General features: G+C 40.5%; 2 long non-coding RNA genes across 12 annotated transcripts in view; one reads left to right on the top strand and one right to left on the bottom strand.

The window, feature by feature from the left end:
- LOC109446856 (uncharacterized) overlaps positions 1-25,258 on the top strand; it is a 46,496-nt gene that overhangs the window by 10,297 nt on the left and 10,941 nt on the right. For 2 of the 11 annotated variants that reach the window (XR_016019362.1, XR_016019355.1), the window contains exons 2-5: positions 639-710; positions 3,451-3,473; positions 17,909-17,972; positions 23,144-23,462. This is a non-coding gene — a long non-coding RNA (uncharacterized LOC109446856). Of the gene's footprint in view, positions 1-638; positions 711-3,450; positions 3,474-8,517; positions 8,615-17,102; positions 17,610-17,908; positions 17,973-23,143; positions 23,463-25,258 lie in introns of all 11 variants that reach the window. The other 9 variants (XR_016019353.1, XR_016019357.1, XR_016019354.1 and 6 more) reach the window with 9 other exon arrangements.
- LOC109446864 (uncharacterized) overlaps positions 1-25,258 on the bottom strand; it is a 44,619-nt gene that overhangs the window by 10,751 nt on the left and 8,610 nt on the right. The window contains exons 3-4 of the long non-coding RNA XR_016019363.1: positions 16,222-16,419; positions 7,772-7,855 (exon numbers count right to left, since the gene is read on the bottom strand). This is a non-coding gene — a long non-coding RNA (uncharacterized LOC109446864). The remainder of the gene's footprint in view (positions 1-7,771; positions 7,856-16,221; positions 16,420-25,258) is intronic.

The following is a 25,258-nucleotide window of genomic DNA, read 5'->3' as shown; positions in this document are numbered from 1 at the left end:
TCTAGACCGGTAAAAAAATAAAAGTGAGATCAGGCTGTATGTATTCTTTTATTCTGCTAACATTTTTTAATGTATACCACATTATTTTACATTTTTTAATTTAAATTATTTAAAAATGAATTTATCTTTTGAATAAGTAAACATTCACATGGTTCAATTCAAAAAATAGAAAAAGATATGTAATGACAAATCTCCTTCATAACCCTGATCTTCAGCTATTGAGTTACCCTTTCCAGAATCAATTAAATTTTACCTTTATTTTTAATAAATTCTTCCTGAGATATTTTTTATGTATGTCGAAACAAATAAATATATCTTGCCCACATTTTCACACAAATGGTTAATATAATAGCATTCTGCACCTTACTTTATTAACTTAATATCTTGAAGGTCACAACAGATCAATATATGTAGTCTTCTCACATTTGAGGGCTGCCATAGAATTCTGATATCAGTGTACCTTAATTTATTTAACAAGTCCCCTGCTACTCAGCATTTAGGTTACTTGGGCCTTTTGGAATTTCAAAAAATACTACCGTAAATAATCTTCTTTCACATTGGGGCACTACACCAGTAGGATAAAGTTCTTGACATGTAATGTTTTGTAATTTTGATAGATGTCAAATTGCTTTCCCCAGAGTGTGTACCAGTTCATACACTTCTACGAGTAATGTAGAAAAGTGCCTGTTTCTCCACATCCTCATCAATGAGTAAGTTAAAATGTGTTTGATTTTTCCCAATTTGATTGATAAAAATGTTATTCAGGGTGCTTTTAATTTTTACTCTCCTTTAGGTGAGGCTGACAATCTTTTCATAATATTGGAGAGCTTGTATTTCCTTTTTATCCATAGCCGTTGCCCATTTTCTTTCAGACTGTAGGCTTTTTCCCTATAGAGTCTTTCTAAATTAGGATATTAGCCCTTTGTTTGTGATATGAATCACAGATATTTTTCCCAATTTGCCATTTGCCTTTTAACTTTGTTGTATTTTTGCCATGTAGAAGTTTGTTATTGTTGTTATAGTTATCAGTTTTTATACTTCTAGATGTTATTTCATAATTAGAAAGGTCTTACACATTCACATTATAAGATAATTGTCCCACGGCTTCCTCTTGTGCCTTTACGATTTTATTGATCTATTAAAATTTTTTGTCTGGTGTAATTTGTGAAACGTGTGCCCAATTTTTTCCAAGTGATATTCAGTTGTTTCAATCCCATGTGTTGACTTTATTTTTTTACATATACAATGATGTCAACTATGCATAAAGAGCTTTTTTTTTCTTTTCTTCTGAGCTTTATGCCTTTCTTTTTCTTACCTCATCATACTTGCTAAAACCTCTAGTAAAATTAGGGTTCCCAGGCGGGAGTTCCTGCCCGTTCTCAGGAATTATTTTCCACTTTCCTTTTCCTGAATCCCTAGAAAAGTTGGTCGGGAAATCGGGAAAATTGGCTCCTTGAACCCAGGTGGTTGATAGTATCGGCTGTCACTTTGTGGAAATGATTCATCGTGGAGAACAGAAAACAGGTTATATCTCAGGATTCGGGTACAGGAAAGCAAAAAAAAGTTCCTGAGAACAGGTGGGAATTCCCGCCTGGAAACCCTAAGTAAAATGTTGGCTGAGGCGGGGGAGTGGGCATCTTTGCCTTGTTCTTTATCGTCCCTGAGAGCAAACAGGTAAGTTATCAGCTGGATATGTATTGCCAAATTGCTCTCCACAAAGTTTATGCCAATTTGAACTACTCTGCAGTGTGTGGTGTTACCTAGGAAACCATAACCATTAAGTCTGATGTTAGTTGTATGTTGTAGATGGCCTTTATCAGATTGAGGAAGTACCCTTCTATTCTTTGTTGAGAGTTTTTTATCATGCATTTTGACAAATGCCTTTTCTCTATCTATGGAGATGGTCATATTTTTTTGTGTGTGCCTTTATTCTGTTAATGTGGTGAATTATATTAATTTATTTTTAAACATGAAATCAACCTTGCATTTCTGGAATAAACTCCACTTGGTCACGATTATTCTTTTTATACATTGCTATGTATTGATTTGAGATACCACTTTAGTCATATATTAAATTTCCATATATGTTTGAGTCTATTTCTGAATTTTATACTACATTCGGTTCCATTAATATTTGTCTTTCCTATCTCATTATTGTTAATGGATGCACTGTTGGATATTTAGGAATTAGGTTATTTCTGGTGTCCTGCTATTACAGACAACACTGTAATAAACAATATTTTGGTTAGCTCTTTTCCCACTCCATGATTATATCCTTAGCATAAATCCTTAGAAGTTGAATAACTGGGTTACGAGTAGACATCATTTTAAGAATTTAGCTACTTTGTCAATCAGTGTCCTATTAGGAAAATAGAAACCATGTTAATTGTTTCAATCAGGGGCCCTAATTTAAGGAATGATTTCTATTGTTGGAAGGGCTAAAGGAGCAAAAAGGAGAAGGTGAGATAACCCCTAGGTTAGTAAGTGCAGGAAGCCACTACCACCCCCAGAACTGTAGGAGTGAACAGGAGGAGATGGTATTACAGGGCCCAGCACATGCTCACTGCTGAAAGTAATGAAGACTGTGTTTGCTCTTGAAACCACTGATGCTACGACTAGAGTCACTGCAGAATGCTAGGACCACAGTCAGCCACTGCTGCAGCTGCTGGAACCACCAAAGGATGCTCCAGTAGTACTTCAGGTGTATCCAGAAGCAGAGAGAGATACAAATGCCTCCTTCTTCCTGCCTTGCAGAGGGCCCTCCTGCCCCACCAATGCTGACTGAACCTAATCAGAAGCTAGATGGCAAAGAAGTCTGGAAGAGTAGTTTGCGGGGTACAGCTCCATCTGATACAGAGCAGCAAGGATGCTTCATGGACCATTTGATTTGTGCAGCCACAGAGGGTTCCACCCTTAGAAGGGCCCTGTGCTGTCATGCTCTTGAAATGTTCAATACTTTTTGAACAAGGCGTTTTGCATTTTATTTTGCACAGGCCCTGAAAACTTTATACATGGTCCTGCAGAACAGAGCATGGAAGGGCAGACTTGGAGCTGAGAGCAAAGAGGAAAGTGCCAGGTCTGCTATGTGTTGCTAAATTGCTCTGCCCAAAGTTTATGTCAACTCTAATTACTTAGTAATACAGGAGTTGCCTGGGAAATCATAAACTAGCATGATAGGCAAGTTCCTAAGATTTGCTCTCCTCTAGACAGTCCCTAACGGTTCCAAAGCCAAGAGCAGAGAAGTCCATGAAATGGTTCTCTGGCCTCCCAACTCAGAAAATTAGATTAGAAACCCTCGCTGAGCTTTGATATGTAGATTCCCTGCCTTGCACCTTTAAGGAAGAAAAAATCTGGCTGGGGAATATGTTGGTTGTCATAAAATTCAAGTATAATTTCTTTGTTTTGTATATCTGGTCTATTATTAAAATTATCATTTATTGTTCTTTCTAGATCTTTTTGGTACTGAGAAAATGGTAAGTCAGACCCTCAGCAGCATCTGGGGTTTTGTTAGGCTCCACAGGTCGATTTCCAGGGGCGGGGCTCCTAGACACGCTCCTGCAGGGAGACACCAGTCCTCACACTGGCTCTGAATAACCCAGCAACAGTATGGGAATGGCGGAAGTGTTCCGAGGGCCTGGAGGTTTGGGTAGGGTTGTTACACTATAGCAAGGGCCAGAGTGTGGCAATGTCATTGAAGGAAGTGGGCAGGTGGTTTGGACAGGAAGTAGAGGGACCCCACAAGGAACCCAGAACCAATGCACCATTCCTTTAGGGACTGAGAAGAGCGCACTTTGGGATAAGGCACTGTCAGATAGACCTCCCCCATGCCTGCACAGTTCTCTAAAATATCCTTCTTAACAATCCATTTCCTGAGTTAAAGCATGGAACCCATAGGTAATTTTCTACAGTTTCTCATAAAGGAAGTCTTCATTCATTCATTCATTCATTCATTCATTCATTCTTATGTACCAGCATTGGGCTTGGAACTAGGGATATAATGTAAACAGAACATACACGACCCCTGTCTGCCCAATCCTGCAGTCTAAAAGGGGAGGGAAATAATCACCTGAAATACACTGTGATTAGTGCGTGACAAGAGAATTAAAGGGTGCTAGAAAGAAAATATAGTAGGGGTCCCTCACCTTGTCAGAACCTTAGGGAAGGACTGAGACTTAAGCTGAGTAGGAGTGAGGCAAGCAAAGAGGGGAAAGGAATGAGTGGAGGGATATTCCAGGAAGAGGGAACAGCAAGTACAAAAGTCCTGAGGTGAGAGATCGGGTTGCATATAAGGAACTGAAAGAACTATAGCATGGGAAGACAGAAGTGGAGAAAGACTGGGAAGGAAGGCGTGGATCACACCTCAAAGGGCTGTGAATACCCAGATGGCCTTTATCCTAAGGTCGATGGCTGGAAAGCTGGGTGTATAGTAGTATTATTTTTTCCAATTACAGTTGACCTTCAATATTAGTTTCAGGTATACCATATAGTGGTTAGACATTTATATAATTTAGGAAGTTATCCCTTCGGTAAGTCTAGTACCCACCTGGCACTATACAGTTATCACAATATTATTGACTATAGTATTTATTTAATGGCTTTAAGTGTAGCTCCCATCACAGCCACATTACCACATTGTCCTAATTGGGATTTATATCCTTCTAAGTTCAAGGGTGAATTGCTCTGTGGAGGTTTGTTTCAATATTTTAAACGTGTTTACTTACCAACAGTATGTAAACTTTTCCTTTGACTGGAAACCTCAAGGGAGGATGATATCGCTAGACAAAGGGATCATGAAGCAGCAGGTCACCCTGGATTGAACCCTGTGATGGTGACAAGCCACTGCCACTTCTATTGGTCAGGCGCATAATTAGTGGCAAGGCTAAACAGATTCATCACTAGCTCCATCATCAATGCAACGTAAGGAGAACGTGTGAGCCAATGTTGAAAGTTGCAGCCCTACAAACACAGATTTCAATTTGGAACATCTTTACCCCTTCCACAAGTGCTAAATTTTTCCACGTTGACAAAGAATTACATTTTGATGCTTGGTACAAGAAATAGCTGGAGAATTCTGTCAAAGTCATATTGCAAGTTGATACTCTAATCACCATCTTTGCTCCAATGATACCAGTAATAGACAAAATGTAAAATGGGAAAGTAAAGCAGACATAGCTATGTTCAAAGACAAGATAAACATTTGTTGATCAGAAGTGGAGCAGAAAAATATATAGTGAGTAGGTCTGAAGCAGCAGGCTCTGGGTCTAAAATCAGGCAGAATCAGTGGAAAAAATAAGTTTTTGCTTACAGTGGGACATTCAACACATTTATTCGATATGAAGAAAGATTAAAAATAAATTAGTAAGTATTGTGCTTACAAAGGTAAATAGAAAACGAGAGGAAGTCTAAAGAAAGTAAATGAAGAAAACAGTAATTATAAAACTAAAAGTAAGTAAAATATGAAACAATATAGAGTCTTAAAGCCAAAAACTGATTTTTTTTTTTGAATTTAATAAAATAGTCAAATTTCTGGCAAGATTAGTCAAGGAATAAAAGAGAAAAGGATATTGGGAAAATATTGGGATCATAACCATAGATACGTAGAGATTTAAAAAATTCACAGGTGATGAATATGGACAAGTTTATGACACTAAATTTTAAAATGTCAATGAAATGGGCAATATTCTGGAAAGAGATAATGCACCAAAAAGTGAATCAAGAAGAATGATCAGTAATTATTTAAGATATTGGCTTGGAAATTGTAAAAAATCTTCACTTTAACAAGACAATAATGCCCCTTTACTACAACTAGTCAAGACTGTAGAGAAAGTTCTACAAGGAGGGGAAGACAAGTCAAGGAAACAAAAGGCATAGATTTGGGAAGGAGGAGGCAAAATTTTCAACATTTGTAGTTGATAGTACTGTCTAAATAGAAAAACCCAAGCACACAAATGATGAGAACTAATACTAGTTCAGAATAATAGCAGGTATACTTTCAACAGACCTACAGAAATCAGAAGCATTGCTATAAATCATTAGCGGTTAATTAAAATACATAATTTAAAAAGATGCCATTCGAAATATCAAACAAAAATTGTAAGGTACTTAAAATTTTAAAATATGTGCGACACTCTTCTGGAGCAAATTTTAAAACGTTTCAAAAGACATAAAGGAAGATTGAATAAAAAGAGTGGTAAACTGCTCTCATGGATGGAATGACTCAATATTTTAAAGATGTCAGGGAGTCTAAGTTAATCTTTAACTTTCAGCCATTCCAAATGAAATCCCTGAGATAGCTTTGAATAGTTTCAGTTTAGCTAGGCAGGAACTCTGTTACCAAGAGGTCCCTTCATTGAATGGTCCTGGGTTAGGATGAACCATAAGAAAAATCTGTGTGAGGGCTGGAAGGTAAAGGTGAAGCAGTAGTCACTTTTTATGCTCTGAAGGTCAGTCCAAGGCCAGGCCCTGTTGCAACTCATGAGAACCAGCTCGGTGTGACCGTTCTATGGTGAAGGGTATCAGCTTATCCTGAAGGTCACCTGCATTACTGAGATTGGGGGCAGTGAGAGAAAGACTGGGCTTGCCCTGGTGGGTTCCTAATTGTCTCTGCTCTGCCTCATTCTTCTTTCCCTACTGCTGGCCTTGCTGACTTCAGGTCCAACACCAGATATGGAACCAGCAGCCTTACATAAAACGCTTAAGTACCTCAAATGTGTAGGGTTTAAGCCTTATAAAAAACTCCTAGTCTATATCATCCATAGTGGTTCTGTGTTTCTCACAGACTTCTAACTAATGTAATCCTAAACAGGCATTTCGTAGATATTGACAGGCTGATCCAAAAATTAATTTGGAAGATGAAGCCAAGAAAAAGCTAAGAGAATTTTGAAAAATTAAAGAAGATGGATGGGGGGAGACTTGCTCTAACAGATAGTAAGACTTATTATACAACTATTTAATCAAAAGTATATAATGGTTGAGTGACAAAACAAAAAGGCTAATGAAACAGAATATAGAGCACATAAAGACACCCAAACATATATGAAAACGTGATATATATATGATAAAAGAGGCATTACAGTTCAATAGGGAAAATGATGGACTATTCAATGTTGCTATGGCATTTGGATATCTTATGTGAGAAAAAAATAAAAGTATATCTCTATATCCTATCATATTAAAAATATATTATAGAATGACTGAAGATCTAACCATGAAAAACAAAACTTTAAAAAGGATCATAGGAGATTATCATTTAGGATGGGAGAATTTCTTAAATAAAACACAGCAATTACAACCATAAATAGAAAGTTGATGCATTTAACTATATTAAGAAAAAGAAAACCTTAGTCAAAGTGATAAAAAGATACCAAAAACACAGTTAAAATACAAATTACATCTTGGGAGAAGACTGCATTACACAAAATAAACAAAGGATTAGCATCCAGAATACACAGAAAACTCCAGCAAATAATTGAGAAACAACCTCCTGACCAAAGAAAAGGAAAGACAAAGAAAAGAACACAGACAGGCAATTCATAGTAGAGGCTGACCTGAAGGGGAAGATGTTCAGTCTCTCCAGTCATCGTAGAAATGTAAATTATAATTAAAATGAGATATTATCTCGTACCCATCAGATTAATGAACATTAGAAGTCAATGATATTAGCGAGGATGTAGAGAAAAAGGAAACTTCACACACTGTTGGTGAACGTAAATTGGGAGGACTGCGGGAGGAATAATTTGGTAATACTTATAAAAATGGGAGCTATACGTACCCTGTCACCAAGCATCTATCCTAGAGAAACTCTCTCAAGCATTTTATTGCGGTGTCGGAACAGCAAAAAATGAAGACCAAAAGTCTGTTAAAAGAAGGATGAATAGATAAATTGAGGGCTATTCAGTATACAACAACTAAATGAGTAAATTAGACCAATGTGTAGCAATATAGATGAATCTCAAAAGCATAATGTTTAAGTTTTAAACAGCAAGTTTCAGGATCCCATGTACTACCTTTTACATAAATTTAAAAACACTCTCGAACAATGCCAAATATTGTTAATGATATATATATATCATTATATATGTATACTAAAAAGTATAAAAAGAGATTTAAAGGGTCAATACAAATTTACTGATTGTGGTTGCTTCTCAGGAAACAGGAGCAGGACAGGGTCCAGATACATTTTTCAAGTGTAGATGTAACATTTAAAATAAAGATTCAAAGCTAATATGGTAAAGCATTAACATTTGTTAAGCCTGGATGTTGGGGTACCATGATTTATGTTACACTTTTCTGTGGTTTGACATTTTTCATAATAAAAAAAGAACAAAAGTACTAGTGGTGACGCCCCACCACAATTTATATGTTGAAACCTTAATCCCCAGTGTGATGGTATTTACAGTTGGGGTCTTTAGGAGGTAGGTAGTTAGGTCATGAGGGTGGAGCCCTCATGAATGGGATTAGTGCCCTTCTAAGAAGAGAAACAAGAGAGACAGTCTCTCTCTCTCTCTGCCATGTGAGGACACAGCAGGAAGGCAGCCATCTGCAAAGGAGGAAGAGAGCACTCACCCGGAATCAACTAGGTTGGCAGAGCACCTTGGATCCAGAACTAGGAGAAGTACGTGTAAATGTCTGTTATTTAAGCTACCCAATCTATGGTATTTTGTTACAGCAGCCCAAGCTAACTCAAACAAGTGGGCATTCGTGGTTCCCTTCAGCTTCGACCTCCCCAGAAACTTAGGTTCTGCAGGGAGCTCCAACACGTGGTCTGATTTTACCACCCTGATGACCTTGTTCTGCATACCAGCGCAGAAGGCCTTCGTTTGGCCTGGGTTGCAGACTTGAGGGTGGGATCCCCTGAAGTTTCCAGTCCACTGGGTAAAAAGACCCTCATTTGTTTTGCCCCCGGGGAATTCTGTCTCTTCCAGCAAGACTGGCTTGTGTCACGCCATGGCTGGCAGTCCCCATGGACTTGGAAACCGGAGTGTGAGATGCTTCATGTGCAGCCGTGCTCTGGATTTTGATTCTAGTTTATCAGGTTGGCCTGACCTCACATGGGCCTGGACAGCTGCAGCTTCGTTTGCCCAGGGCTGTGTGGTGTGGTCAGCACATAGGCTGGCATGGCTTTCCTCTTCTTCGCAGCCAACAAAACCGTCACCCCTCACCTCCTGTCCTATTCCTACTGTCTCCACTCAAAACAGTCTGGAATGGAGAACTGTTTCTTACATTTACCATTTACCTGGCATATAGATTCCTTGAAAGGCAGATGTCCTATTCTCCCCTCTTTCTCTTCTCCCTTCTGATTTTGCATTTGCTTCTCTGGTTGCCATGCATGACTTAATTGTTTCACTGTGTGTTGTCCACTTTGCTGTCTATGGTCTGTCCCAGGGCTCTACTTTTTCTGATCTCTGTTTCTTTCTCTTGTATATCTGCCTACTTGTTCTCTCTGTGGCTTCCCACTGCATGTCTGTGAATATCAGTGAGAGCTTCCCATCCCACAGACCAATAGGAAAACCATAAGGAGGTCTGGATGGAAGTGGGAGAACATAATAAATTGCAAAACAACTTCAGGATTACAGGATCATAAATCCCAGCAGACAGTAGCCATTGAAATCTCATACATCTAAGTTGAATGTATTCAAGGCTTTCTTAAGCTTTCGATTCAATCTAAAGCTTGCTCCTGAACAGTCATAGATTAGTGAGAACTGAGACAAAGGTTGTATAGAAGGCTAATATAGAGGTTCTCCCAGGTACCTTCTTTGAATCACTAAGCAATGGACTTCAGCCTACTCTCAGTTCCCAGCTCTGCGAATCCGGTGTTTATAGCTGAAAAGGTTTATGACTCTTCCCATGGAGGCACTTTCTGTATTGCAAGGTCTATGACGGGGTTTTGGATTTGACTGGAAACTGAGAGAATCAATTGCCCTGAGAAAGTTGTATCTTGGTGTTAGACTGATTTCAATAAATTATAAATTGAAGTAGCCACACTGAGTGAGGCCACCCATTCAGCCCAAGTTATATGAACAGAGGTTTAAGATGTCAGTGCTCACATAGTTCATATTACCATGCTGGATCTAAATGGAAATTTTACTCGACACAGCCACTTAAGGGGGAATATTATGTCTAAGTTATTTTAAAAAGACAGTCTGTCTTCTCTTTAACACTTTTATACTGTCAGTGTTTTATAAGCATCTCTGTAACCTGAAATAGAGGCAAGCATTATCACTCTCATGTCATGGTTGAAAAGTTGGTGCACAGACATTAATTAACTTTCTTGCAGGGCAATGGCTGAGTCATTCAGGGTCATTAGGTCTCCTTTTTACTGCTTGTTCTATAGGACAGCAACACCTCCTGGTCAGTGAGTTAAAATTCCTGGGTTCTACAACTGATAGAGGCAGTCTTTTGGTGACCTTGAGTGACTTTCACGTTCTCTCTGGATGTTCATTTTCCTGCTCAAAGTCTGGACAACAAACCCATACTTCTGACTGTATTTTTTTTTTTTTAATTAGGAATTATGGATTGCCAGTGTATCAGAGGTAAGGGACAGAATCTCCAGGTTAGAAAGGACCTGAAAAGGGCAGCTGGCAGGGTGGTCTTAAAATTTTGCCTTACAGGGGAATTAGTGAAGGAGTTAAAAAATACAGATTCTTGAGCCTCATCCTACTGAATTGAAAAATACCAACATGAGGACCAGAATTCTGTATTTTAAAAAACACTCCAGGTGGTTTGATGCAGATTTAGAAACCATAGCTTCAGTGGGACCACTCCAAGTGCGTGGGAGAGGGGACATGCTCTGCAACTTCTGATGGGTCAGACGTGCACTTTAAATCAATGGGCCATGGGATCAGAAATGCAATTCCCTTAAAAGCAAGTGAGCAGATGGGAGATGGACTGGGCAGAGGTGTTGGGAAACCCTGGACTCTGTTTTTGCCAATAAGTCCTCGAGCTTAAGTATGGAAGCTGGGAAGAGCCCTGAATGGAACAAGGCTCAAGAAGTGTCACGTCAACCTGCTGTGTGATCTTGGGCAAACCACTACCCCTCTCTGGGCCTTAGCTTCCTATCTGTAAAATGGGAGTGTGGACTTATGGATCTCTAAGGTGCTTCTATGACACTTTGAGATTTACCTCATTTCCTTTTTGATGAGAACATGCTACAATACTAAATGCTGTCCACTGTGTTATTATTATTATGCCTTATGGACCCAGTGCGTGTCCCATTGAACCTGTGTTCAGTCATGGGTGTACCGGAGCAGCATGAATGCTCTGTGCAGACACCGAGTCAGAGCAATTGCCTCAAGAAATCAAAACATTCCAAGATGATGCTCTGCTGTCTTAGGCTGGAAAACCAACCTCCAAGGAGGTGAGTTCCAGGGAAGGGAGGCAGAAGTCTAGATTGCAAAGGCATTTCAAGGAAAATGTGGTTTGGATTAGAGAGAGGTAAGTACCCTACCAGACATCTCTGCCCCAGGTGAGGGTAATTCTATCTGCTGCCTGCTGCTTCAGAAAGTGACCAGAGAAGCCTCCATCAACTGGCAAAGACTGAACGCTTTCCAGTGACCAGGCTTACCTTGCTCCTGGGTCACAGCTGCTGTTGGCAGGAGAAGCATGTAATGGTTATAGTTACTGGCACCCGTGTCAGCTGTTCAGGCCCAAGCTTGGCCAATGAGAGGAGGCTTAGTAAAGAAAGACTGCATCAGCAGCAGCATTTCTGTTGGCCAGAAATGATCAAGTGTTCACCATGATTGGAAAGGAACCAGACGAGAACAGTTTAGGTAAGAGAGCCCAAGGCGGAGGAGCCAAGGAATAGGTTTCATTGGGGTTTTGTTAGAGTTAATTAAATGCAATGGAAGAAATATTTATTGAGCACCTGTTAAGTGTCAGAAATTGTGCAAAATGTTAGGAATTCAAAGAGAAACAAGGTAGGGTCCCTTTCTGTAGGTGTTTACAACCTGGCAGGGAAGTGCTCCATAAAAACTGCCACCATATATCATTCTAGTGTTAATAGCATGGCAGGGGGAGGGGCTTACAGGATCTGGGCAGCAGGACAGGAAGGCAGACGAGGTGACATCTGAATAGGATTTTGCTTGGAGAAGGAGGGAGTAAACAGGCCAGCTAGGCAGAGGAGACAAAATTAGCAAAGGCAAGAAGTCGTGGGAGAACGTGTCGCCTTTTGGGAACTAGAGAGCAGGTTGGAGGTGTGGGACCATAAGTATACACATATGCATACGATGGGAGGGTGGAGAGGTTCAGTTGTAGACCTAGCTAAGGGTGTGGGCTGTGTGTGTGTGTGTGTGTGTGTGTGTGTGTACGTGCGCGCTTTAGCAAACGGGATGTCTTATTAAATAGTCCTATTTGTGTGTCCTGCAAGCAGTGTGGAGGATGAGTGGGCAGAGGGCAGGAATGGAACCAGAAGAAATATTAGGAAGTCAGGGAAGAAAGGCAGTGGTAGAGAGGCTGGGTCATGTTTTGCATGGGGTCACAGGATGGCTCTGAGGGCTGTCTGGATGTGGGCAGGGTGTGAGAGGGAGAAGTAAAGGATTGTTCTGTGTTTCAACTTGGATAATGGGATTCAGAGATATCACTTTCATCCCTCCACTCTCTGCTCCCCCGAATCAGTAACACTTGCTCTCCGCTCTTATAGCAGCCATCCCAGATAAGCAGGAAGCAGCTGGTGGAGGGACACACTTTAAAAAACAGGGAGCTCTTACCATTGACTACTATGTTTCCCCGAAAATAAGACCTAATGGGAAAATAAGACCTAGCATGATTTTTCAGGATGACATCCCCTGAACATAAGCCCTAATGCGTCTTTTGGAGAAAAAATTAATATAAGACCTGGTCTTATTTTCGGGGAAACATGGTATATTCTCTATGGTGCCAGCACCTAATCATTATGTTGTTTTGTCCACCTGAAAATAACAATAATACAAAATGATAAAAAAAAGAATCCAAAACCCATACCTGGGCGCGCGTCCAACAGGGAGTTCTTAGAGGTGCCCATAAGAATACCTAAAAATAAACTTTTGCAAAACTTTTATAGGTCATGTGTATCGTTTAAGGACTGTCTATTAATGTCGCAAAAAAGACGTATCAAACATTTTCCACATACTGAAAAATGCACACAGTAGAAAAGTACAATTCTGACTGATCACAAAGCAAACCTCAGTGTGACCATCGAACATGCTGGGCCGGAACTGGGGGCTACATTGCGAGCACCCCGGAAGCCCCTTTCATGCCACTGTCCTTTTGTCCTGCCACCTCTCCTCCTCCAGGAGAGCCACTATCCTCATGAAAGTACTTTTAAAAAGCACACCCATTTGTCGATTAACATGAACTAAAAGCAAATCTTCCTTATTTTCCCTTTTCCAATTTGGATTAAATTTTCCTCATCTTAGTCTGACCTTACGGGTGTCCTGAAATTTGGTTCAACACCTGTAGTAGTAACAACACTGTGATCTGGGCTGCCCTCTGCTCTGTGTCTATATAAACTAAGCTGTGGTCTTCATCAATTAATCACCTCCGTAACTTTGTCGCTTATACAGCTGTGAGTTTACAGAAAGTCCATTTCTCTTGAGAGAGGAATTTGCTTTTGTGTAAACACTGATGAGTACACTCCGAACCACTTAAAGGGAGAGAGGAGATGAGGAAAGGATGAATTGTTGAGCCTGGAGTCCTAACATTTACTTATTTAGGTTCTGAGTATCTTTATAGGCTTGAGGAGCTATTATTCCATCCCTCTTCCTAAAGTGGAATTAATTAATTAATTAATTAAAACCAGGCTGTTAGAATTGCAGGCTCCAGTCACCTCTGATACACAGAACACTTTTCATTCATCACAGAAAGCAGTTTTGTGTGAAGAGCGTGTCTACCTAGAGGACAGAGTGGATGGCCCAGATGTTTGATCCACTCAAGTGAGCCACATCAGGAGAGGGTTGGGCAGTGAACCAAAGCATTAGGAAGATTGGGAATGACCCAAGAACTGGCAAAAAGGCAGCAGGGCCCCTCCTCCTCTGCTATCCTGAAGGCAGGCTAAGCCAACCTTCCCAAGTTCATGACAAGGTTTACGAAGGTCAGCATGTTTGTGCTGGCCTTGACATTTTCACAAATTGCTCTGTAGCTGTTTTTATTAGTTTTATTCCAGCTGTTGCTCCAGGTCCCTTCTGGCAGCTGGGACTTCCAGACTGGCTTGGAATCCTTGGTTAATTGACTCAAGTCATGAAAAGTTGCCATCGGCTTTGAACTCTTGCCTGTTCTACGCTGGATAAATCCCAGGCATGCACCATAGGAAAAGCAGTAATGAGGATCTCACCTCCAAGTTTACAGTGCAGAACTCTGTCTGGCCAGGTGTTAAAAGCAGAGGTGAAGTGCAAGCCCAAGGGGGGACGGGTATGAAGAGTAAACAGGCCCTGAGACTGCTTGCTCCTGGGTCCTAAGGGATGCCAGGCTTGGGAGGAGATTTCACAGCAACCCTGTCAAAACCCTGCCGTTAATAGCATCATGATGACCCAAATGAATTCACAGATATCTGTTACTCTCTCTGTTTTCACTTCACACCAGCTCTCCACCGATGATCCTCAGCTTGGGAAAAACTTGGGAAGAGGCCTCTGAGATTTTCCTGTGAAGCAATTAGTTTTACCCGACTTCATAGAGAGAAAATACGAAAACGCTTAAGGAAGTTTCGGAAGAAGGGCCACTGGCATTGTGATGTAACTGATGTATACAGCCGATTGAAACACTTTCTCATTTCATTTTTATGACTTAAAAGTTATGACAAGGGCAGCGTCAACAGCGCAAAATATTTATTGACTTTTGTGAAACATCCCTCAATAGTGCCGCTATTTAAAAGTACCGTATCAACTGTAGTGTGAAATTGACTCCTATATCCTCCAGTACAATGTGTAATCAGGCTATCTTTCCTTGATAAATTTTGATACTTTAAAATGGACCCAAGTCCAAGAACACCTCTTGAAGTTATATCTTAAAGACGGGGTCCAGTAAGCTGTTATTTATTTATCAGGAGAGATGAGTCCTGAGAGAAATCAGAAAACAGTATGTTTACTAAGTCTTGGGAGGATTGTCTCAAAATGTACCACTAGTGCCGGGGTGTGGTAGGTGGGGAGTGGTGGTAGATTGACAGAGAAGTTATAAATTAAAACAGATTTAAGACACATATCAACCAACTGCAATGGGTAGACCTTGTCTGAATCCTGATTTGGATAAACCAACTGCAAAACAAATAAAACACAAGACAATTGGGGGAAATTAGAACACTGACGGGATATCTGCTGGAATTAAGGAATTCTTCTTTTTTAAATCTAGGCATAAGAATGGTATTGTAATTATGTTAAATTAGAGTTCTCATCTAATATTTTAGAGATATGTACTGAAATATTTATAGGTGAAATGATATGATGTCTGAAATTTGTTTCAAAGTAACCCAAAGGGTAAGGTTTGGGGTAAAGTGTAAGTCAAGGCAGGGAGGGGCAACAAAGGAAATAAAATTGGCCTTGAACTGATAACTGTTGGAGATGAGAGATAGAAACAAGAGTTATAGGTTTATTTTATTTTCTCTACTTCTCTATGTTACACATTTCCATTATGCAAAGCTCAAAATGAAAGATCTCAGTGGGTTGTTGCCTCTGTTAATTTTCTTTGGTAAGGGAGGGAAAAGTTAGTAAGGATTTCCTCCGCAATTGGGCATGCAATTTTTACTTTTATTAAATTTATAATCAAAGACATCTCATTGAGCTCCTTCTAATCTTATGATTCTTTGATGATATGATTCTGTGAGAGTGTGACCAATTGATATACTGGTCATAATAATCATCCTTGCTCGTCCCACATTGTGGTTGGAAAGAGGCAGAAAAGGAGGAGGCTACTTGCCATGGGGAAGTTGTTGGGTTTTTCAGACCAGCCAGGGACCTGGGCTGAATATTCATAATGAGGTGGGCGGAGGTGGGACAGCAGAATGTGATGCTTTTGAGCACTTAAGTAAATGTGGGTAGAGAGAGTTAAGTTATGATTTGTGCAATAAAGCTCATTTTAAAGAAACTCTATATCCTAGGTTCAAAAATAATTTATACCTTAGACTGGGTTTCCAATGCTATCACAACTATATTAGTTATCCATGCTGTGTAACAAATTCCCCCAAAGAGTAGTGACGGAAAACCACAAGCATTCATTATCTCACAATTTCTGATGATTGGGAATCTGGGTATGGCTTACCAGAGGCGTTCTGGCTCACAATTTCTCTTGAGGCTGCAATTAAGGTGTTGTCTGGGATGCACTGAACTAAAGGCCTGATTAGGGGAGGATCTGCTTCCGATTTTATTCATGCGGCCGTTCACAGGCCTCAAATCTGTTTCCAAGTTCTCTCGTGGGTCCCTCCACAGGGCTTCCTCATGACACAGCAGCCAGCTTCTCCTAGAACAATTGAACCGAGAGAGCATCATATAGAAGTCAGTCTTTATACAAGATAATCTTGGAAGTGACAACTCATCTCTTTTTTCTGTATTCCATTCTTTAAAAGTGAGTCACTGAATCCAGCTAGAGTGACCCATTCTTCCTAATTTGCCCAGGACTTTCCCGCTTTAAAACTAAAACTCCCACAACTTGAGAATTCCCTCAGTCTTGGGCAAACCAGGATGATTGGTCACCCGAAATCTAGCCTACACGCCAAAGGAGGGAATTATACAAGGGTGTGAATACCAAGAGGTGTGGATCACTGAGGGTCATTTTGGAAGCTGGCTGCCACAATAACCTTTCTAAGGTTTAGTTTTCTTCATTACTGAGAAATGAGACCTGTGAGCCCTTTTATAATGTACATATCAGAATATATGCCTCAGTTTTTTAATGATATAATGGATCATGTTAAAGTGAATTGAATAAATGCATAAACCAGTTTTAGAAACAACTTTATTTGAGGGAAGAATAATGAGATGTGATATATATATATATATATATATATATTATTTCAAAGTGCATATTGGTGGTGGTATACCAGTTCTGTCTTTTGCTTTGATTTCTAGAATTCCTAGTCAGATTTAAGGCCTATTTTTAAAGAAAAGTGAATTTTTTAATTATAAAAGTATTATGCTTTATTACAGACTACTTGGAATCTATAGAAGAGTGACATGAGGCAAAAAGGAAAACATCTGAAGATTTTTGCTTATTTCCAGACTTTTTTTTATATATTGGTGCTTTGTGTTTAACCTTATAGTACTTGTTTTGTACATGTAACATTGAATCCCATTTTCCCCCATTATATTATAAGCATTTCCTATCTTGTCACAAATTCTTCATTGATGTGTTTTTTTTGTGGCTATATATTTTTTCAGTTAAGGAGTTGTACCATGATTTCCTTTACATTTCCCCTCTGGCTGGATATTTTAATTATTTTGAATTTTTGGAACATACTTAAAAATTTTAAAACCAGGTTTGGCGTTGACCATTTTGACTCTCATTCAGAAGGATAGTGAAATCACTCACCCTTTCATTCAAGCCGTAGATGTTGTGAAGCGCCTACTGTGTACTATGCTCAACACTGGGGATGTGGGATTGAGCAAGAAGGACCTAATTGCTTTTTGTATCTCATGGAACTTGGAGGCTATTGGGTCAGTAAAATGAAGTATCATTTCTTTTATCCACAACTGTGGAAAGCGGCTGAGTGCCCCTTTCTTGTCCTCTGTTAGTGCCTTCTGCCCTTGGCTATCTGACCTCTAACATTTCATGGAAATTGTCCATGTGCATACAAGTTTCTTCCACTACACTGTGAGCTCCTTGAGAGCAATGACCATGTCTTTGCTCAATCTTAAAAAAAAAAAAAGAAAACAAAGTATTGATGGCTTCCCATATGCTAGACCCTCTGCTATGTCCTAGTTAAGAAAGCTAAAAGATTTCTGTTTTCTCGTAGCTTCCAGCCTGGTGGGATGACTAACATTAGACAAGCAGAGACACAGAAAAGGCTTTACATTGTGGTAAGTGCCATGAAGGAAATAAAAGAGAGAATAACAAGAAACCCTAGTCTGGATGGATTAATTGAGGAAGGCCCATCTGAGGAGGGACATTGGAGCTGAGCTGAGACTTGGGGGAAGAAGTCCGAGCATTTATGTGAGGATCTGAGCGAGGGGTATTTCAGCCCAAGAGAATAGAGTGTATAGAAACCCTAAGGTGGGAAAGGTCTTAGAATGTTCAAGAAACTGATAGAGGGCAAATATGGCACCAGTGTTGTGGGGCAGGGGAGCGTGTTGAGAGTGGAAATTGGAGAGGTATGTAGGAGATTCATGCAGGACTTTCTGGGACAGGAGGAGTTTGAACTTCATCGTGAAAGCAATGGTATGCCATGGTGAGGATTGTAAGTTGGGCTGGTGAGGGGTGAGGGTATATGGGCAGGCAGTGTCTACTGCAATCATGATCCAGTTTAGAAGTTAGTAGATCCCTTTCATTCTTTCATGGTGAATAAACCAGAAGCAGACCAGAGTGGAAGTGGGAGACCAAGTCAGAGGCAATTTCAGTGGGAAATGATGGAGACCTGAACAAGGTAGTGGCAGATGGAGAGAAGAGGTCCACTTCAGATTCAGGTTGGACATGGTATCCACACCTTAGTGATGGTTTGGACATGGGATGTGAGAGAGGAGGGAATTTCATGAGTTATTTCTGGCTTGAATATCTGGGTGGATGGTGATGCCATTTACTGAAACAGGAAATAGGAATACTGGGAGATGATTGGGTTTGGGTGATACATTTATAATGACATCAGTTGGCACAGTCATGTGACTTTCTCCAGCAATGCTTAGCTGGCACAAAGAAGGCAGTTATAGGTTTCATCCACAGGTGAGGGTTTGTCAGGAGTGGGCAATAGGAGATAGAAAGCAAGGGAGCTGAAGGCATCTGCAAGGAAGTAGTTAGCATACTGTTGGACTAGGGACCTAAGCTCACAGACAGGGAAACCAAGGCAGGAAGGGGCAGTTGGTCAGAGACATGATGGGAAAGACCAGCGGATCGACCGTGGGGCTTCTAGAGAAAGTAAACCGGAATAATAGGAACATGTGATCTTATTCATCGTGGTACCCATAGCACCTGGCCTGTAGCAAAAGCTCAATAAATATTTATAATTAAACCGAGGTCATTGTTGACCTGAGGATGAGACTTAGAGGGATTGGGTTGCACATTTGTCTAGTTCTCTATTTCTTGGGTTCAGCAGCCTTTCTGAATAAGTTCATTCTACTTCTCTGCTTCCAGTCCCTGGTGGGGTATAAACACAATAGTTATTGCCGGGCAGGCCCGAAGTCACTCTGTGCTATGGGAAGCTGGATGGACTGTGGATTGATCTCTGGACATCCATCCATCTACCCATTCATCCATTGACTAAGGCTTCCTGAGCACCTAATGTGTGCCTATCTTCATGTTAGGTTTTGCAGGAGCAAAATGAATGAATGAGTAAATGGCCAAAAATATTCTGTTCATTAGGGAGCTACAAATAGCACCTGAGTTTCTAGGCATGACCTCGTGGCCTCTTTGCCCTTTATACACAGTTATATTGAGACTAAAGGAGGAGAAACCTTTATTCTTTTGCCTGCTGTGTTGTTTTAAAATTTTATCAAAATGTACAATGCCCTGAAGAAACCCAGGCAGAAAGAAATCTTTCTATGGTGTCTAAAAATGTACAAATCCATTTCTCTAAGAGCTGTGGTGGGGTCAGCAGTCAGGCTTCCATCAAGGGCAGGATGCAGATCCTCAATCTTTTCACATTTTAAAAACTACCACATATTATTTTTCAGAATGGTTTTATCTCCTTAAGGGTAATACTCACCAACTCTTCTTCAGAAATTGTGTAATCTTGACGAGAGACATTTAATTTTAGTTAATTGAATTGGCTATTTATTTTGTTTTTCTAAATGCCCTGCCTCTCCCAGGCAATCTGAAGAAATCTCTCCTGAAAGGAAATCAGGGGCTGGCCTGGTGGCTCCGGTGGTTGGAGCGCCCTGCTCCTAATGCTGAGGTCGCCGGTTCGATTCCCACATGGACCAGTAGTAAGCTGCACCCTCTACAACTAAGATTGTGAACAACAGCTCTCCCTGGAGGAGTGCAAGGCTTATAAAACCAGCATGGGCCAGGGAGCTGTGTCCTACACAACTAGACTTGAGAAACAACCGCTTGAACCAGAGAGGCGGAAGAAGAAAAAAAAAGCGGAAACCAGGCTTTTGGGCATTTTTGTGTCAGCTCTTTCCACGGTTGCATTCAGAAGGTTGAAGGGGGCAAGTCTTATGTGTTCGCTGAGTGTCTGGCACAATGGGGTGCACACTAGATGCTCATAAATTCTTGTTTGTCTAATGGATTGATATAAATCTTATTGGGGCTGGGATTATGTCTGTGTCCTCAGCAACTAGTACAGGGCCACCTACCTTTTGGGTGATTGCTCAGTGAAAATGTTTGTTGAATGAATGCATGAATGAATATTAGTGGAGAGTGTTAAGCTTCGAAAATTTCAAAGTGTGCTCCAGGGTTGACTCATTTGATCACCTTTTAGCTCGGAACAGTAATATGAGATATGGCCATGATTTTAGAATACTTTTGCCTGTGTTCTGTATCCTTTATGGGGAGATGGGGAACAGGTTAGCAGACTGAGGCATATTTAACTGTCACACTGATCTGACCTTTTCTTCATTCATTCTCTTCCTGTGGAAACTGCCCCTCCGACCAAGTCACTGAAGTACAAACAACCTCGGGTTAAATTGTTACCCCTTTCCCTCATGCCAGAGATTTATGACCCAAAATAGAGGGGCAGCCTGAGAGGCTGTAAACTGAGTGAGCACCGAAAGTTAGGCAAGAAGAAGACACCGGAAGAAGAAGGGCCCCATTTTCTTAGCCATTCTTGAGGACTTCTACTGTCTACTTCTACTGCGACATAAGGTTTGTTTGTGTCTTGGCTCATGTTGGAGGAATGCTAATTTCCCATTCATGATGTTCCTTCCATGTGGAAGCGTCTTCTATTACAGTAACATTCCTGACCTCTCCATACCCATTTACTCATCCCTCCTGGGAGAGGATAGGTACTGTGTTTTCCCGAAAATAAGACCTAGCTGGTCAATAAGGTCTAATGCGTCTTTTGGAGCAAAAATTCATCTAAGACCCAGTCTTATTTTACTATAATATGAGAGTGGGTATATAATATAATATAATATAATATAATATAATATAATATAATATAATACCCGGTCTTATTGTACTATAATACTGGGTATAATATAATATAATGTAATATAATATAATATAATAATATAATGCCCGGTCTTATTGTACTATAAGACTGGAGCTTATATACTATAATACCTAATATAATATAATGACGAATTTGAGAGAATGGATTGACTTTTGTGGCTCAGTTTCTCCTTCCCTTGGGACTAACCTGATATCAGAGAGAACCCATTCTGCTCTGCTCCATCATCCTTTTACATAGGGCAGGCTTTACCTCATTGGGGGGCTTGTAATCATTCAGTGCTGCCCATGACTAGGTGGGAAGTCTGCCTAGTTCATTATTGCTGCACACCTAAGACACACCTTCCAACCCTGAGTAATGTAGTCTGCTATAACAAAAATACCACAGACTGCGTGGCTTAAATAACAAACATGTTTTCTTACAAGTCTGGAGGCTGGGAAGTCTGAGATCAAGGGTCAGCATGGTTGGGTTCAGTGAGGGCCCTTTTTCTGTTTTGCAGACAGTTGTCTTCTCCCTATGTCCTCACGTGGCAGAGAGCCAAGAGAGGGGAAGCAAGTTCTTTTGTGTCTGTTCTTATAAGGGCACTAATCCCATCATGAGAGCTCCACCTTTATGACCTAATTACCTCCCAAAGGCCCATCTCCAAATAGCATCATGTTGGAGGTTAGTGTTTCAACATGTGAATGTTTGGGACACAAACGTTCTGTGCACAGCAAACAATAGGAACAGCATTTTCATCTCCATCTGCCCAACACCTGCGACTTTCTCCCAGTTGGTTCCAAACTTGAATAAGAAAGGGAGTACCTCAAATACCAACAGCTGAGGTCTAGCATGTGGGTAAGGGGGCTGATCTGGCTGAAAGGACCAGGGACAAACAGATGGTTTCTTTGGTTCTGCCTTTTACCAGTTTACATGGAACAAATTCCTTTTTGTTTCTTTGTGTGCCTGCATCCAAGACTGCCATAGCCCTCTCCTATGGTTACTACTCCCTTCTCTGCATGAGGTATAACCCTCTGCTGTGCTGTTTTCCTGCAGCTGCTACAGACCCTTTTTTTCCAGCATTCTCCATCGGATAACATCATGGGGAGAGGGCCGGGCCTTTAGGAACAGAGAGAAGGAAGAGAGGGCAGAAGCACTCTAAGTAGCAGCCCTCTAGGCAACACCCAGTATCGTCCTACTTTAATGCAAACTGACTCTTCTTCAACCAAGCAGATGCTTTGCGACTCATGTTTCATTAGGTAGAATTCTTTACCATGAAACACATTGGTTCCAAAAGCAAGTAAAACTCTTCACCAGCCAACCAGCTGGTCACTAGCTGACCAGACTGTGTGTGTGTGTGTGTCCAATAATGCTGTACATTATATAATAATATACACTAAAGCTATATACACGTGTGTGTATATATATATGCACATTATATATATACACATTATATGTGTATATATATATACATATATATGTATAATGTTAACTAACTGTGTTTGGTATTGTCACACCTGTAAATGCCTTTCTTTGAAACGGTGCAAAACTGACCATAGTTGCCTACACCATTCTTGCAGTCATTGATAAGATAGGCAATGCATTCGGTTGAAATGTCTGGATCCCTAGCCTTTGCTGACCGCATAGTGTGTAGCTCTCCAGTGGAAGACAGCTATCGTATTTCCTGTCTTGTCAAACCTCACTGGTGACCTTCTCCCTCCAATCATACTTTTCCTTGGCTACCTACAAATCATTGGCTATTTGTTCAGAGTGTACATCTATAGAAAAAGCTAAGAGAGCCAATATGGCAAGCCTACACCCCACTAATTATGCAGTGAAACTCAGGCAACAAAACAGGACGGCAGTGCTCCAGGGCATATAGCTAGGGATATGGTCAGAAAAAGAACCCAGGTCCTTAACTTTTTCCCTTCCATATACTTTCTTTTCAAGGAAATTAAATCACAGGTTGGAAGGTACGAGGTCTGACAATTAAGTTCACGAACTCATCCTAGAAAAAGTGCTACATCCCTCATTGCTGAATATCACGATGGTCACCTTCGAAGTACTCCCCTTGGGAAGCTATGCACCGATGCCAGCACATAGTCCACCCTTCAAAGCAATTTTGGAACTCTTTATCTGGAATGGCCATCAGAGCTGTTGTCGTATAACCCTTGATGTCCTGAATGCCATCAAAATATCTTCCTTTAAAAATTTTCTTTTTCTTCGGGTAAACAAAGAAGTCATGGGGCAAAGAAAGAAGCCATATCAGGTGAGTAGGGAGGGTGTTCCAATACAGTTATTTACTTACTGGCTGAAAATTCCCTCACAGACAGTTCTGTGTGAGCTGGTGCATTGTCCTGATGCAAGAGCCATGAATTGTTGGCGAAAAGTTCAGGTCATCTAACTTGTTCACGCAGCTTTTTCAGCACTTCCAAATAGTAAACTTGGTTAACTGTTTGTCCAGTTGTCCAAATTCATAATAAATAATCCCTCTGATATCAAAAAAATTTAGCAACACTGTTGCAATAAGTTTGCAAACTTAATTGTCAGATCTCGTATATGAGAAGTCAGCTACAGGCTTCAGAGAAACTGCTGCCTAAGAGTCGGACAGGTAAAGTACTATGGAATTTGATAAACTAGAACTGATATGTAAAACTTTCTAGTTAGGTCATCATGCATTTACCAGACAAATTCCTTCAGGAGAGTGCCCCATATGGTTCATGTTTCTCACTTTACCTATCCCACAGAAGGCATGATAAATATTTATTGAATGTATTGGCACACATTCTTTACAAAGCACTGTACTTGAATTGTGGTTAGGCAGGGAGACATTGAGAGAAGCTTTTGTGCTCACCACAGCTCTGTGCTGGAAAGATCTGACTCACGATGCTTGAACTGGGTTTCTTAAGTATTTACCTTGGTCCTTTGTGTTTTCTGTTTTCCAGTTCCTACTCAGGTTAGCTCTTTCTCTTCCTCCAAAAACAGTCAGAGGGCTTAGTCTAATGGAACTGTGATTGTCTTACTAGAAACACAGCACTTTGCAAAGATTGCCTTCAATGTCTACCTGAGGCTTGTGAGCATGAGGGCAATGGCAGCTACTTAAGACCTTAAGGCTGGAAAGAATGTTCTTAAAGTGGGAAGTGCCATATGAACAGTTGGCTGCTCTGCTCCAATGTTGCCACGTGTGGATGGGCACCCCTGGAGGAGAAGGCAAAATAGCTCTAGGTTCTTGGTGCATCTATTAGGCTCTGAGCCACAGTTATTGCTATTATTACTACTATAATTAAAACTACTCATTTACTGTTCACAGCAAATCTCCAAGGTAGGAATTATTGTGACCTGCAACTTACAAAAGAAAGGACATGCAACTTGACTAAGGTTATATCACCAGTAAAAGGCAGAGCCAGGACTCAAGCCAGACTCCAACTTCTTTCCCTCTTGCTGAACGAATGATTTAATGAATGAATGAATGATGCTATCACCATATGCACCAGCTGAACTTTCACTAGGAATTGACCTGATTGTTGATGTTCTGCAATTCTTGTGCTTTCCCCCAAATATTGATGGGCATAGTTCATTATCTAAATTCAAGTGAAGTTAGTTGATGGGTCTAGGCGATGGCATTCTGCTAAATTCACGAGGTTATTTAACTAAGTATTTGTGAAAGGAGGCACCAACAATCAACAAATTTTGATACTGTATATATTGATACCTAGGTGCCCACCAAGGTGAATTTATGGAAAGTTGGGATTCAGATACTCTCAACTGCTCACGTTAGCCAACTTTTTCTTTCCTAGTTTGAATGCAGGTAATGTGTAGTAGTGCTGAGTGAACTTAAACTCTCTGTGCTCTCTCCTTGCTCCTGTGAGATAAAGGAGCCCAAGGTGAGAACCCAGGAAGCCATGGGAAAGAAAGAAAGAAGGAGCTGGGGTGATTCATACTTTGAAAGCCAGTGTTTGAATAATAATACTTAATAATAATAGGAGTAACTTATGATTATTTTCAGCATTTCCTCCTTCTTCCTTTCTTCTCTGAACTTGAAAGTCCCAGGTGAGGGTTGTTGTC

The sequence above is a fragment of the Rhinolophus sinicus genome, chromosome 16, assembly GCF_057876585.1.
Source record: "Rhinolophus sinicus isolate RSI-liver-muscle chromosome 16, RSI-T2T, whole genome shotgun sequence".
In the NCBI taxonomy this organism is placed as follows: domain Eukaryota; kingdom Metazoa; phylum Chordata; class Mammalia; order Chiroptera; family Rhinolophidae; genus Rhinolophus; species Rhinolophus sinicus.
The sequence above is the reverse complement of the archived record's forward strand: the minus strand, read 5'-3'. Positions and strand labels throughout refer to the sequence as shown.